Source organism: Natator depressus, chromosome 13, assembly GCF_965152275.1.
Source record: "Natator depressus isolate rNatDep1 chromosome 13, rNatDep2.hap1, whole genome shotgun sequence".
Classification (NCBI taxonomy): Eukaryota; Metazoa; Chordata; order Testudines; family Cheloniidae; genus Natator; species Natator depressus.
In genome coordinates this window covers 16,049,395-16,063,189 of record NC_134246.1, presented here as the reverse complement: position 1 = coordinate 16,063,189, position 13,795 = coordinate 16,049,395, and the positions used below count along the sequence as shown (strand labels likewise).

General features: G+C 46.1%; 1 protein-coding gene across 1 annotated transcript in view; it reads right to left on the bottom strand.

Annotated features, from left to right (window-relative positions):
- RIPOR3 (RIPOR family member 3) overlaps window positions 1-7,824 on the bottom strand; it is a 71,059-nt gene extending 63,235 nt beyond the window's left edge. Inside the window, exon 1 of the mRNA XM_074969587.1 lies at window positions 7,567-7,824. The gene's annotated coding sequence lies outside the window, so the exon portion shown is untranslated. The remainder of the gene's footprint in view (window positions 1-7,566) is intronic.
- Between the last annotated feature and the right edge of the window lie 5,971 nt (window positions 7,825-13,795).

The window sequence follows — 13,795 nt, the reverse complement described above, 5'->3', positions numbered from 1 at the left end:
AATGAAGGGTAATTACCAGTTTCTTATCTTTATAGCTGATCTCACATTGTGATGTACAGGCCTTTCAATTTAGCTAGGCCTAAATGTGCGATACAGAATGTGACAGTCCCAAAAATGACAGATCCCAAAAAAATTATTCATGCAGGAAGCTTAAAATGATGCAGGATTCTGTCCAGAAGCATAAATAACTCTGAGTATAATTTCAGTTTCCTGATTCCTTATTTCTGATATAAATAATTTTCAACAACGAAAGTGAGGGAACACCAAAATGGTGTCCAATCCAGGTAACTTGGGGTCTAAAATGTCTGATATTTAAGAGGTATAGAGATGTCTGAGGGACATGTTTATGATAGTAAAGTAAAGTCAGGTTTTAAATTTAAGGAGTGGCGAGGGGAGAGTTAAATGAGATAAACCATTCTCAGTTTAAGGCTTTTAGGCTAACATCTTCCAGACACACAGAAGGAGAGGTCCTATCACCAAAAGTACAGAGTGTGAAATTCTTGCCCTACTGAAGTCAATGGGAGTTTTGCCATTAACATCAATGGGGCAAGGATTTCACCCATGATTTCAGTGGGGAAATCACTGATGTTGCTTTCTTCAGTGCGGAGATAGTAGGGTTGCAAAGCTGGCAAGGAGCAAGGCCTTTCAGTGGCAAGAATGACAAATAAATGTGAAAACAAAAGAGCCATTTTTTGTGGAGCTTGGCCTGTTTACATTATTTCCAGACTCTTTGGCCAGGCCTACAGGTCTAGAAACTTTTGCCAGTATAGTAACATCAGTTAGGGATGTGATTTTTTTATGACATTTCTATATCAGCAAAAGCCCTACTGCAGACTGACATATAAGAGCTTTTGCTGATATAGTTTATTTCATTCAGGAAACCAGTATAAGCAATACCATATATAAACTATACCTGCAAAAGCACTTTTTTTTGCCAATATAAGCTGTGTCTACATTAGCATGGCTTGCTGACACAGCTATATCAGCAAACCTTTCCTAATGTAAATTTTCCTTGCTATGCTACCCCAGGCAGTGTGCGCCGCTCCTGGAAGCGTATGCCCCTTTGTGGCATGTAAAAGCCATGCAGAGGGAGTTAAGCAACCTATGTCACATTTTGCAATATGAGTTTGTGGCAATAGAGAGGAGGGCATGTTGCCTGTGGCAACTATCCAGTGCCATAGAGATGTTCGCACACATCTGCCTTTCCTCTCTGCACTTGCCACCTCCAACACCATTTTCATACTCCTGATCCTTCCCATGCTGCAACTGTTATAGGGACTTCAGTGACATATATTCCAAGCCTTCCCATGTGAGATAAAACAAAGTTATTTCCCAACTAGATTCCCTCTTTTCATCAACATGTCAACTGTTGTAGGTTAGAATGTGCTAGTAATTGTCAGCATCAAAATCTGGTCTAGTTCTATGTAGTCAGATACGCTTCTTTACTTTCAAAGAAACAACTGTTATTTGAAATTGCTTCCAAAGCACGTTGCAAATGGGGCTGAATAAATCAGCTAGCAAAATGCACAGCTTTTCAAGGAAAAAAAGTTTATAAAATCCAGTCAGGATTTAATAAAAATGTCTCTAAGGTGCATAAATCATGTCCCTAATAGAGTATTCTTCAATTTCCAGTCCTGTATGGAGAATCTTAAAATGCTAACAGATGTAGGAAAGGAAAAGTACAATTCCCCCCTACTCTTTCTGTCTCACATATACACGCATACAAAAAAACCCCTACAGTCTCTGAAATATGTATATAACTTTTATATTTACCACTATAAAGACTATTCACTTGAAGGTCCTTCTCCCTTTAAATTGTTTCTGTGGCAACACATCTGGTACTGTAACTCCGGGCCAGAATGTTAACTATTTTGGAAGAGTGAGCTATGTTGTTGTTTGTTGTCTGCAAGAATGTGAAGCACAGATAGCTCTGCAGACACATGTGATCACATACCCTCTTCTGCCTCCACAATGACATAGAATATTTGCTATTGATTCTCATGTTTCACTGTAAACAACAAGACTGAAAGTGTTCTGGGATCGTTTGGGGGAAAAAAAATCCTTTGGGACTGTATTTTTAAACAAAATGAAGAACATTTAGTTATCACCATTTCTGCTCAGTGTGTGAGAAACTCTCATGTTATTTCACAGCTGAGAGAAACAAAGATCTCATCCTGATCACAGATAGAAGTCCTACTCCTGGGGGAATTCTGCGCCACTGCGCAGGTGCAGAATTTATGTCCCCTGCAGATTTCTTTGCTTCCCCACAGAAAAATGACTTTATGACAGGGAAGCAAAGGGAAGCCACAAGAGCGGTCATGCAACCCTCCCCAGCAGTATGTTTTGGATGACCAGGGCAGCTGGCGGAGAAGTAAATCACTGTGGGGCTGGGGGCGGGACTGAAGAAGACCTGGCTGGTGGCTCCTACCCTGTGTCGGGCTCAGCTACTAGTCAGTGCTGGGCAGGGGATCCAAGGCCAGGTCAGACCTAACCCCAGATTTCTCCCCCAGCTGCAGGAAGCTCTGCAAACTTCCCCCACCCCACTTCTTGCACCCATCGCTCCTCAGCTGCAGGGAGAGGGATCCCTGTGCAGGGAGCTGCACCCCCATCCTCCCAACCCCCGTGCATCCAGACCCCCTCATACCCAGACCCTCACAATGAGCCTCACCTCCTCCGCCCTCAGAACCTCCCCGATGAGCCCCAATCCCCCTGCACCTGGACCACCCCGATAAGCCACCCACACCTGTATCCTCACCCCACCAAGTCCCATCCAGTTGCACCTGGATTCTCACCCCAATGAGTCCCACTCTCCCAGCATCTGGACCCACAACTGAGCCCCCACCCCAGACCCCCCCTCCGCTGAGTCCCAACCACCTTCACCTGGACCCCCCCCCCCCGTAGAGTTCCGTTGCATCCATAACCCCCCAACAAGCCCCTGTGCATCCAGATCCCTCCCATACCTGGATTTCCCCACTGAGCTGCCTGCACCCAGATTGCCCCACACAGACCCCTCTCAACCCACAGCTGGAACCCTTCACACTAAGTCCCTCCACACTTGGATCCTGCCTTACTGAGCCGGCCTGCCCACACCTGGTGCACCTGGCCTGGAGGGGCAGGGCCCGGGATGTTTCTGGGGCAGGCACGGTCCTTGCACTGTTTCTGGATTGGGTGCCATCTCACCGCTGAGTCTGTGTCCTGGGGGTGAGCTGCACAGTGCTCTTCCACCACCATGCAGCCAGTGGCCTGTGCTCCCCAGTGCCATGCTGGAGCCTTCACATTTAATTGAGAAATAAAATTTGCAGAATTTTAAAGAATTTTAAAATATTGTGCACATAATTTTTAATTTTTTGGTGCAGAATTTCAATTTTTTTGGCGCAGAATGCTCTCAGGAGTAAAGTCCTCCTGGATAATGGAGAAACTAACAATACTTAGTACTTATCTTCTTCCAAGAGCTATATAAACATGGACTAACCCTTACTGCACTGCAGTATTATCACCATTTCACAGATGAGAAACCTGAGGCACACTGCTTAGGCCAAAATTTTCAAAAGTGGCCATTAATTTTGGGTGCCTCTATTCTTGGTTGCTTATCTTGACACCTGTAGGGCATGATTTACTGAGGTGCCGAGGATCCACAGATCCCACTGACGTTAGCTGGAGTTGTAGGTATTGAGCACCACTAAAACTCATGGCTTGTGTATCTCATATTGAGCCACCAGAAACTGACAGGTTTCAGAGTAGCAGCCGTGTTAGTCTGTATTCGCAAAAAGAAAAGGAGTACTTGTGGCACCTTAGAGACTAACCAATTTATTTGAACATAAGCTTTTGTGAGCTACAGCTCACTTCATCCGATGAAGTGAGCTGTAGCTCACGAAAGCTTATGCTCAGATAAATTGGTTAGTCTCTAAGGTACCAGAAACTGAGACACTCAGAATTGGTGAACACTTAAGAAGTTGTACCCTGAGCAACTTATTCAAAGTTACACAGAAAGAGCAGGACAGAACTAGGGGTAGAACCCAGTAACCCTGATTCCCAATCATGTACTTTAACCGTAAGGCTACATTTCCTTGGTAGAGATTTATTCTGATCTTTTCCCATCTTCTTTCCCTGTTGGTTGTTATAATTAAGCAACCTCACAATAAGTATACTTACCATATAGTTCTGCTCTGAAATGTGGCTAACAATAGCATCCCAATGACTCTAGGTCAAACTATTGTCTCCCAGTGCCTTGAGATCAAATTTGCTCAGTTAACAAGTAAAGAGATGGAGGGGTGGGGGTGTTTTATAACTACCAGCCAGCCCTTCAAATTCAGCTTGGGTTTTGAAAGGCAAGCTAGGTTCTTTCAGGCTAATACATTATCACCAGTGACTAGGACCCAATGAGGCCCTTTAGTGATCTAGTTAGGCTGCAGTTGAGATGGACACCTCAAGGTAAAAACTAATGGAGTAAGAACTTAATTCATAATGCAAGAGCCACAACAGAATCCATTTCTCTTTCACTTAACTCATTGGCTCAGCGTGGAGTAGCAGTAGTAAAACACGGTGAAAACAACTACCATTATAGCACTTTAAGTTCCCTGTGAAACAGATTTTATCACCTAACTTGAAACAGCTGAACCTACTTCTTGCTCAATTAAAAGATAAACTGGATCTGTACACTATGATTATAGCATTTCCAGCATCAGTGATGAAGAAAACAAAATCATCACAGAGTTCCCTCCATCACTAATGATCAAATTCAATGACTGGCTGAATATCAATTTTTCCCTTGCAGCCATACTCCACAGAAATCATGGCTATAGGCCTTCTGTCTTTGAAGACATATTGGTTTAAATATTGGTGCTTGGAGAGAACAAACTGGCAACATAAATGGAAAAGTTAGAAAAAGAGGATAAAATTGGTATTTCAGAAATGGCTCTGTATGTCCCTGTTGTGCTGTTGGAAGTGCCGTCTTCAGATCAAAATGAAACTCAGGATCGTAGGGATGTGTAATGAGTAAAGGTCTGCTGATGCTTGTTGCAAGAGTTACTCTGTGTGTAACTTTGGGTTGTCATCAGACAGTCATCATTCAAAATCTTGTACTGAGCAAACTACAGTTTGGATAATTACGTTCTGACTATTCATTTCCTCTTGGCCTTATGACTTTTTAAACCAAACTTTGGACTTTGGGATAATTTAAGCATTATACCCACATGTATAGAAACTCTTTTTTTAACCTGTGTATTAGATAATTTTAACATTAGTTTAAAATGTTTAGTAAAGCTAATATTACATATGTATTTATAGACATTTTTATATATAAAATATCTTCTTTCCTTCCAATTCCCCTCTCCTTTGCTCCACCCAAACTTCTTAATGAACAACTCTTTTTGGGTCCTTCTCCCACACTTAACTCCTTGCCTTATTTCACACAACTGTATATGACGGGAACCCCCATCCTGCCCTTTTCCTCCATACCTTCACCCTCTCACCCTTCAAGCATCTCTACAGGACACATTTCCTGTAATCCATCATCCTTCCCTCCAAGTACACTGGATCTTGTAGGTGCTTTACAATCAAAAAAGAAGAAAACACCTACCAGGTTCTCTTTTGGGAAACTAGATCTTGCATTTGCAAAGGGACAAATTTCAAGGGGGGGGAAATGGGGTGGGGTTGGTAGAACAGCAGCTACATGGATCCACTAACCATTGCCCCTGTGAAGGGAAGTTTTAGGGAACACAGAGGACTCTTGTCTGACAGAAAGGAATCCTCTTCTTCCTACATTCCCTCATAGAGAAGCCCTGGACACATCCCACTGTTTGGCCTATGATTCCCAGGTCTTGACTCTATGTCATCCACATAGAAATATTAGTATTTTGCTTCTGCTACAAACCGATTCCAAGGCAGAGCACAAGATAGGGATACTGGAGCTGCCATCCCAGGACAAAAAGAAAAGGAGGACTTGTGGCACCTTAGAGACTAACAAATTTATTTGAGCATAAGAGTGCATCCGATGAAGTGAGCTGTAGCTCACGAAAGCTTATGCTCAAATAAATTTGTTAGTCTCTAAGGTGCCACAAGTCCTCCTTTTCTTTTTGCAGATACAGACTAACACGGCTGCTACTCTGAAACCCATCCCAGGACAGTCCACCAATCCTCCCGATCCAGTATGCTGGCTGGATACTTCATCCTTCAGAAGACCCCACTGAATACCAGGCCAGTTGTGCAATGTCATATCATATGCAGGGTGTGTGTATTTTTAGTGACTCACTTCCCCATCCCTTAGGCAAACAAGTGGGATTTGAGCTGCCATTCATTAACATCAGGTCTATCTTGTCCTGGTGTGTATTGTGCAGCCTCTTCCCTACTCTGCATGCAGCGCATGTGTCACTCACTCAGCAAAGTGACATGAAGAGCAGAGGCAGTGACATGAAGAGCATGGGGAGGATCAATAGCAACACCAAGACTAGATTCGTGTGTGAGGTGTTCTCAGATTCAGGTTCCATTAGCCTCCACTGTCAAATAGCTGTTTTTAGGACATGGGTCACCATGTTCAATACCAAATATCCCTCAAGGGGAATTTTACATAGTTTGTTATCCTTCTATATAATCCTCCTTTCATTCCCATAAAGCCTTTCATTAATGCATTACAAAAAATAATTAAGTCTCATTAATAGGTTTGATAATTATCCCCATTTTACAGCCTGGGGAAACGGAGGCACAGAGGGATTTTAAGACTTGGTTCCGTTGCCAAGAATGGACCCCAGGAGTGCTGAATGCCAGCCCTGTGCTCCGACCACCATCCCATACGCTCTCCAACACAAATACAAAACTTTATTTTTCCCCCAGGAACCCTGCGCTGCCTTAGTTGATGACCAGTTCAATTGCCATACGGCCCAACTGAATCGACGCATTTTTTACAGAGAATCTAAACATTGTCAACGGGAAAATGTAACCGGCCTGAGACCCAACACCTGAGGCTATATTTATGAGCGAATAAAACAATCTCCATGCAGCCAAAAAAGAGTCATTCCAATGTAACCAGCCCAGGCAATGACACATCCAGAACACACGGCGGAAGAAGCAGGGTCCTGTGCCTCTGCCCTGCTTCTCCACCTGCCGCAGACAGCCACCCGCTTCCTCCGGCTCCTCGGGTCTCGCCTGCGCGTGCATTTACACCCTCCTCAAGGGTAGCTGCGTGTCTTCGTGGCTGGGCACCCCCTGTAGGTGCATCTGCAGCCCTCGGGGCCTGTGCCCCTCCTACAGCTCGATGCATGAGCGTGGCTGGTGACTGTACCCCCCCCCCCCGCCCACACACGCACACACACACACACACAGAGGTGCCGGCACATCTCGGAGTGGCTACACACCTGGGAGCCGCATGCACACGCCCTGCAGGTGCACCGACCCCTGCCGGAAAACCCCCACGGGTGTCTCTGGCCCCTTTTCACAGGGGCGGGTGCACCGGCGGCGGGCAGCGCCTCCCCTCTGCCCCCCCCCCGGCCACCCGAGCTCGGGTCACCCTCCCCCCCCGCACCTGGGGAGCCGCCGGCAGGGTCTGCCCCCGCGCAGCGCGGTGTCTCCTACCTGCCTTCAGCGCGGGAGGGACCCGGGCTCCGAACCTTCCGCCGGGCGCGCGCTGTCTGCTGCCCAGCCCCGCAGCTGGCGCCCCGATAGCCGCCGCCTTATCGAGGCTGCCTGTCCCGTCCGCCCCCCGAGCCTCTGCTTCCAGGAAGCGGCGGCTCCGGGCTGCTGGTTGCGCTGCTGGATGCGGATCGCCCTGTTCCGTTCGCTGCCTCTCTCCCCCTCTCTCCCCCCATCCTGGCAGGGGGGCTGGGAAAGTGCAGCGAGACTCCAGCACATGCTGAGCCTGCGGTCACGGCCCGGACCCTCTGCTATTCATCAGGAAGCATCCCAGGCGCTCTCTCCTCCAATCCCCACCGTGCTGCAGGCTAATGGCAAACAGGCTGGGCCCTGGCGGACTCCCTGCCCGCCCGCACCCCGTTCCTGCCCCTCTTCCCACCTCCCCTTCTCCCCGGCCCCTGCCTTTCACTGCCCATTTCCTTCTTCTCCCAACTTTTCTTTCCCTTTCTCCCCCCCATCCTTAGCCACTACCTCTCCCACCTCCTTCTCCCCTGTCCCTAGTCTCACACTCTTCCCCTCTCCTCGGCCCACCCCACTCCTTTCCCTCGGTTTTAATCCCCCCTTCCCTTGCAGCTCGCCCATGTTTGGGGCAGGTTCCACTGCACCCCTTCCCTATACCAGGGGCCACATGCGGCTCTTCAGAAGTTAATTTGCGGCTCCTTGTATAGGCACCGACTCCAGGGCTGGAGCTATAGGCGCCAACTTTCCAATGTGCCGGAGGGTGCTCACTGCTCAACCCCTGGCTCTGCCACAGGCCCTGCCCCCACTCCACCCCTTCCCGCCCCCTCCCCTGAGCCTGCAGTGCCCTCACTCCTCTCCCCCCCCCCAAGCCTCCTGCACGCCAGGAAAGTGCTGAGGTGTGAGGAGGGAGTGGGAGGCGCTGATCCGTAGGGCTGCCGGTGGGTGGGAGGCACTGGGAGCAGGGTGGGTGAGCTGATGGGGGGGCTGCTGACGTATTACTGTGGCTCTTTGGCAACGTACGTTGGTAAATTCTGGCTTCTTCTCAGGCTCAGGTTGGCCACTCCTGCCAACTGTCAGTAACAGGCACCTTTGCTTCTGCAGACAGGCCAGTTTCCTTCTGCAGACAGGCCAGTTTTGCTCAGTTTTCACTCTTTCTTGTCTTTTGTCATGTCACACTTTCATAGCTCTCATAGAGACTTTGCCGGTTAAAAGCCTGCATTTATAACATACAATACCAACAGCATATCTCCCATCCCCATCCCTTTCTCCCCAGACCACCCCCACACAAACACACACTCCTTTTCTTTTTAACAAAACCCTATAAATAACAGATCCAAACACACAAACCAATATTTCCCTCTTTGCAGGTCGCCTCCCAATCTAAATCCAGGCTTTGGAGCTGCAATTTTGCTTTCACCTTGGTTTTCTGCACCATTTTTACAATGAAGCCAAGTAACAGGCCTTTCACTGTCACCACAGAAGTCTGGTCCTGGTCCTGTGAGGTAACTGAGTTGCCTTTCATGGGAGATGTGGCTGCTCAGTACCTGCCAAGTTTGGGCCTTCTCGATTTGTTCAGCCCTGCCGGTGGGCTCAGCACCATTCAGAACAAACAGGAGATGTTCCATCCTGTCTCCCAGAGTTTAAAACCTTAAAAAAAAAAAAAATCCACCAAGGAAGACTCTCAAAGCACCTAGTGAGGACAGGCCCAGTAAAAAGAACCTAGTAGGACAACGTTATTTGTTTTCTTACAAGCTTCCCTGAGGAGAAGATTAATACTCCCTTCATGTCAGTCTTTATGGCAGAGAGATGTGTGTTTTGAGGAAGGAATTGAAATAGGAGAGGGGTGGTTCTTCTTGTGAAGTTGGCTATGGAGGGCATGTCAGGCACAAGAAAATGCATGAGGGAAGCCATGGAAATAAGAGTAGGAAGAGAAAGCAGAAAGGCAGGAGGTTCTGGTTGAGAAAAGAGCTCAAGGGCTGAGGGGGTATGGAAAGTAGGAGGAAGATATTTGTGCTGAAATGTAGGCAGAAGGGGAGATGGTACCAAATCTTAAACATAAAGACAGGGATCCTGACTTTCAGATCCAGGAAGGTAGTTAAGCACATCCAGAACTACATGAAAAATCCCACTTGCTTAAGTACCTTCCTGAATCGGAGCCTTTGTATGCCCATGTCTTTTCTTGGGAGTTGGACTATATGGAAAGGGATGAGTTGGAGCAGAGGGAAGGTCAGGATATCTTTTGAAAGCCCAAGGGGGCTGCAACAATGGCTGAACTCCCATAAACCAAATGTGTCTTAAAAGTGACCTGCAGGGGAAAATGGGATTGTGTTTTGTATGAGATAGATGTAGATACATATGGAGAGAAAGAGAGAATTTATTGTGGTTACAAAGTGGTTAGTAAATAGTAAAAGTTTATTTCAGTGTAAAAATGTGTATTCCCACATTTGAATTCACTTGTTTCAAAATGGGTATGACCTTTGATGTATATTTATAAATTACATTGAGAAATAAAATCTTCACAGATCTGAATTAAAAATTTATAATCCATGGTTTTATGTAGTCTTTTTAAAAGTTATTAGCTTCCTTGGCTTATGATTTAAATAACAAGCGGATAAATTATTAAACAATCTTAATTATAAGATTAGTTATTGTACGATGAAACAATTGTTTTTATAGACATAGGCTAATGCTATCATTACAAAGTAAAATTATATTTAACATCAATCATAATAACTACTCACATAATCCAAATATGTTTAACATTCATTCTGAATAGATTACATGTATGATTTCATCCTAGTAAATCTATTTGAAAATACCAGATGCACAAGTAATGTGCATATTGCCCTCTACTGGATACTTTTTGAATTCCCTGTACAATTCAATGTAATACATTATTGGAGGCTGAGGGGGACATTGTTTAAGTAATGTTAAACAGACCTGCCAAATTTAATCTGAAGGGAGACTCCTTTGTTTTGCATTAATTTAAAGGGAGTTTAAAAGCATATCCCTCTTATGCAGAAGGATTTTTCTTTGTGTTTGCAGTGAGACATTACAAATCTCAGACCTATGGCTTATATGAGATTTATTATGTTCCATCCTTAATCTTGTGTGAAAGCTCATATATCACATATGCACTGTAATACCTTAGACACATAAGACTGTGTTAAGGATACAGGGTCAGATTCTGAACTCAGTTACACCAATGACATTTGAGTTTTGCAGCGTCTTCAATGTGACGGAAATTTAATGGAACCATTATTTTTCTTAATATGTATATTATTAATGGATCCTGGGGGCCATAAAATGTCAGTGGAAGTGTATGAAGAATTTGCAGATGGACACAGTAACCCACACTATTTCCTTTTGAGCTGAACAGTGGAGCCTTGAATCCATATTTCATTGACAACATACTCTGGATCCCTTGGAACCAGTACTGAGGACAGTGTCTACTGGAGCCTGCGTATATCTTGTGTATACCTTGGCAGCAGCCATGTCACTTTGTGTTGTGATACTATTAGAATACACATGCTGTGTTGGGTCAGTACTTGGATAGACCTCCAACAAATAACTGAGGCTACATTTACACTGCCAGTGGGGGTGTAATTTGCAGCTTCTGTAGACATAGCCAGGCTAGCTTTAATATCTAGCTCACTAAAAATAGGAGTGAGGACGCAGCAGCATTGGCTTAAGTGCAGGTTAGCAATGCGCATATGTAACCAGGGGGCCAGGTGGGGTTTTACAACCCACGGTAACACTTCCCTATTGCTATTTGCAGCAAGCTAACTAGGGCCATGTCTACACTACCCATTTGTGTAGACAAAAATGACGTTGACACCCAAAAGTCAACATGTTAAAAACCATGATTTTGTGTTCACACTTGCTCCCTCTGTCAACAGATCGCATCCACAGTGGGGGCACCATTATCAACAGTGTGAGCAATGCACTGTGGGTACCTATCCCACAGTTCTTCTGTCACTAGGAGTTATGGGACGATGGAGCAGATCACGGCACATCTTGGTACAGTGCTAAATGTCCCGTGATGCATTGCTTTCTGTCCCAGCACTGTCCATGGGCTTCTGGCTTTCTTTCACGGCATTTTTTCAATGGCCCTTCTTTGCTGTGCACCCCGGCATATCTGTGAGAAGGGATGGATCCTGCACAGCTCTCCTGTGCTCTGTTAACTGTCATAAAGACATCACGGATGGCAGTGTAGTTTATCGTGAAGTTCCTAACTGAAGAAGACTTGCAGGCGCCTGACGTTCTGCATGACATGGATAGGAGCAACTTGAGATTGCTTTGGGCATTCACAGAGCAGGTGCACAGGGTAGACTGTCACTTTGGGGTTCAGGAAACAAGCGCTGAAAGGTGGGATCTTACCGTCACGCAGGTGTGGACTGATGAGCAGTGGCTACAGAACTTGCGGAAAGCCACCTTCCTGTAACTGTGTGCGGAGCTTGCCCCAGATCTGCGGCGCAAGGACACCAGAATGAGAGCTGCCCTCTCAGTAGAGAAGCGTGTGGCAATTGCTGTGTGGGAGCTGGCAACTCCAGACTACTACCAGTCGGTCGCGAACCAATCTGGAGTGGGGAAGTCGACTGTTGGGGCTGCGTTAATGCAAGTGTGCAGGGCAATAAATCGCATCCTGCTACAAAGGACTCTGGGAAATGTGTGTGAAATAGTGGATGGCTTTGCAGAAATGGGTTTCCCTAACTGTGATGGGGCGATAGATGGCACACATATTCCAATTTTGGCACCAGACCACCTTGCGACAGAGTACATCAATAGGAAGAGGTACTTCTCCATGGTGCAGGCACTTGTGGATCACCGTGGGCATTTCACTGACATCAAAGCAGGTGGTCTGGGAAGGTGCATGATGCACACATCTTCAGGAACACTGGCCTGTATAGAAAGCTGCAAGTGGGGACTTTCTTTCCTAACCAGAAGATTACAGTGTGGGGTGTTGAAATGCCCATAATGATCCTGGGGACCGTGCGTATCCCTTACAGCCGTGGCTCATGAAACCTTACACGAGACACCTGGACAGCACTAAGGAGTAGTTCAACAACAGGCTCAGTAGGAGCCAGATGACAATTGAATGTGCCTTTGGCAGATTAAAGGTGCGCTAGTGATGCCCTTATGGCAGGTTGGACCTCACTGAGGATAATATTCCTATGGTCTTAGCTGCCTGCTGTACGTTGCATAATCTCTGTGAAGCTAAGGGTGAAAGGTTTGCTCAGGAGTGGAGTGCTGAGGCAGACCACTTGGTTACTGATTTTGAGCAGCCAGATACCAGGGCTGTCAGAGGAGCCCAGAGGGGAGCTATTCGAATCAGGGAGGCTTTGAGGCAGCACTTTGACAATGACCACCAGTAACATATATCTCTGTCTGAGTTGTTTCAATGTTACATTACATGTAGCTTTCCTAGGGGGCAATGGTGACATTTTTGGCCTTATATTCCTGTAATAAAGTGATTTAAATGCCTGGGCATGTACTGGCGGTGCCTGCAATCTCACCTTGTAGAAAAAAATTAAAGATGATTTAGCATTATAAAAGTTTGTTTTTATTGCACAGGAAATAGCACACACAAACACACAGATGCTTGGTGGGAAAGGAAGAACCAGGAAAGGGCAGTCTTTCACAGCTGTGTGTAGGTCCAGCTGTCATTGTGAAAGTTGTCCGAGGGGGTGAAGTGAAGCGGAAACCGAGAAGTCCCAGAAGGTGGAAAGGAATGTGTGGGCGGAGTTGGGGGGGGGTGTTGACTGGATTTAGAATGGCCGGAGACCAGTCAAGAGATTCGTCTCCCTACCCACCTCTATCATCGGCGTTTTAAGATTGCCCAAAGTAAAAACTAACAAGGAAGTGCAGGAGTAAAACTCAGGTACGTTTATTAGACTAACAACAGTTCAACAAGGTAAGAAAACTGGGTATATTTAAGGGACTCCCAAAACAGGTAAGTAAAACAAACAGATAAAGGTGACATTATAACTATACTGACTGTGTCCAAAAGGGTTTACTCCCTCCCCAAGACGGATGTCAGGTAAGGGATATGGAGGACTTAAAAGGTCTCTACCATTTCTTACAGCTTATCTGGAGCATCCTGACCTCATGGCACAAAGCGGGTCCGGAACCGACCAGATGACTCGGCAGGGTGAGAAGTGGACCCCAGGCAACTGATAAGTGGTAACTGTGATTTTTCTTCCTTCTTCCC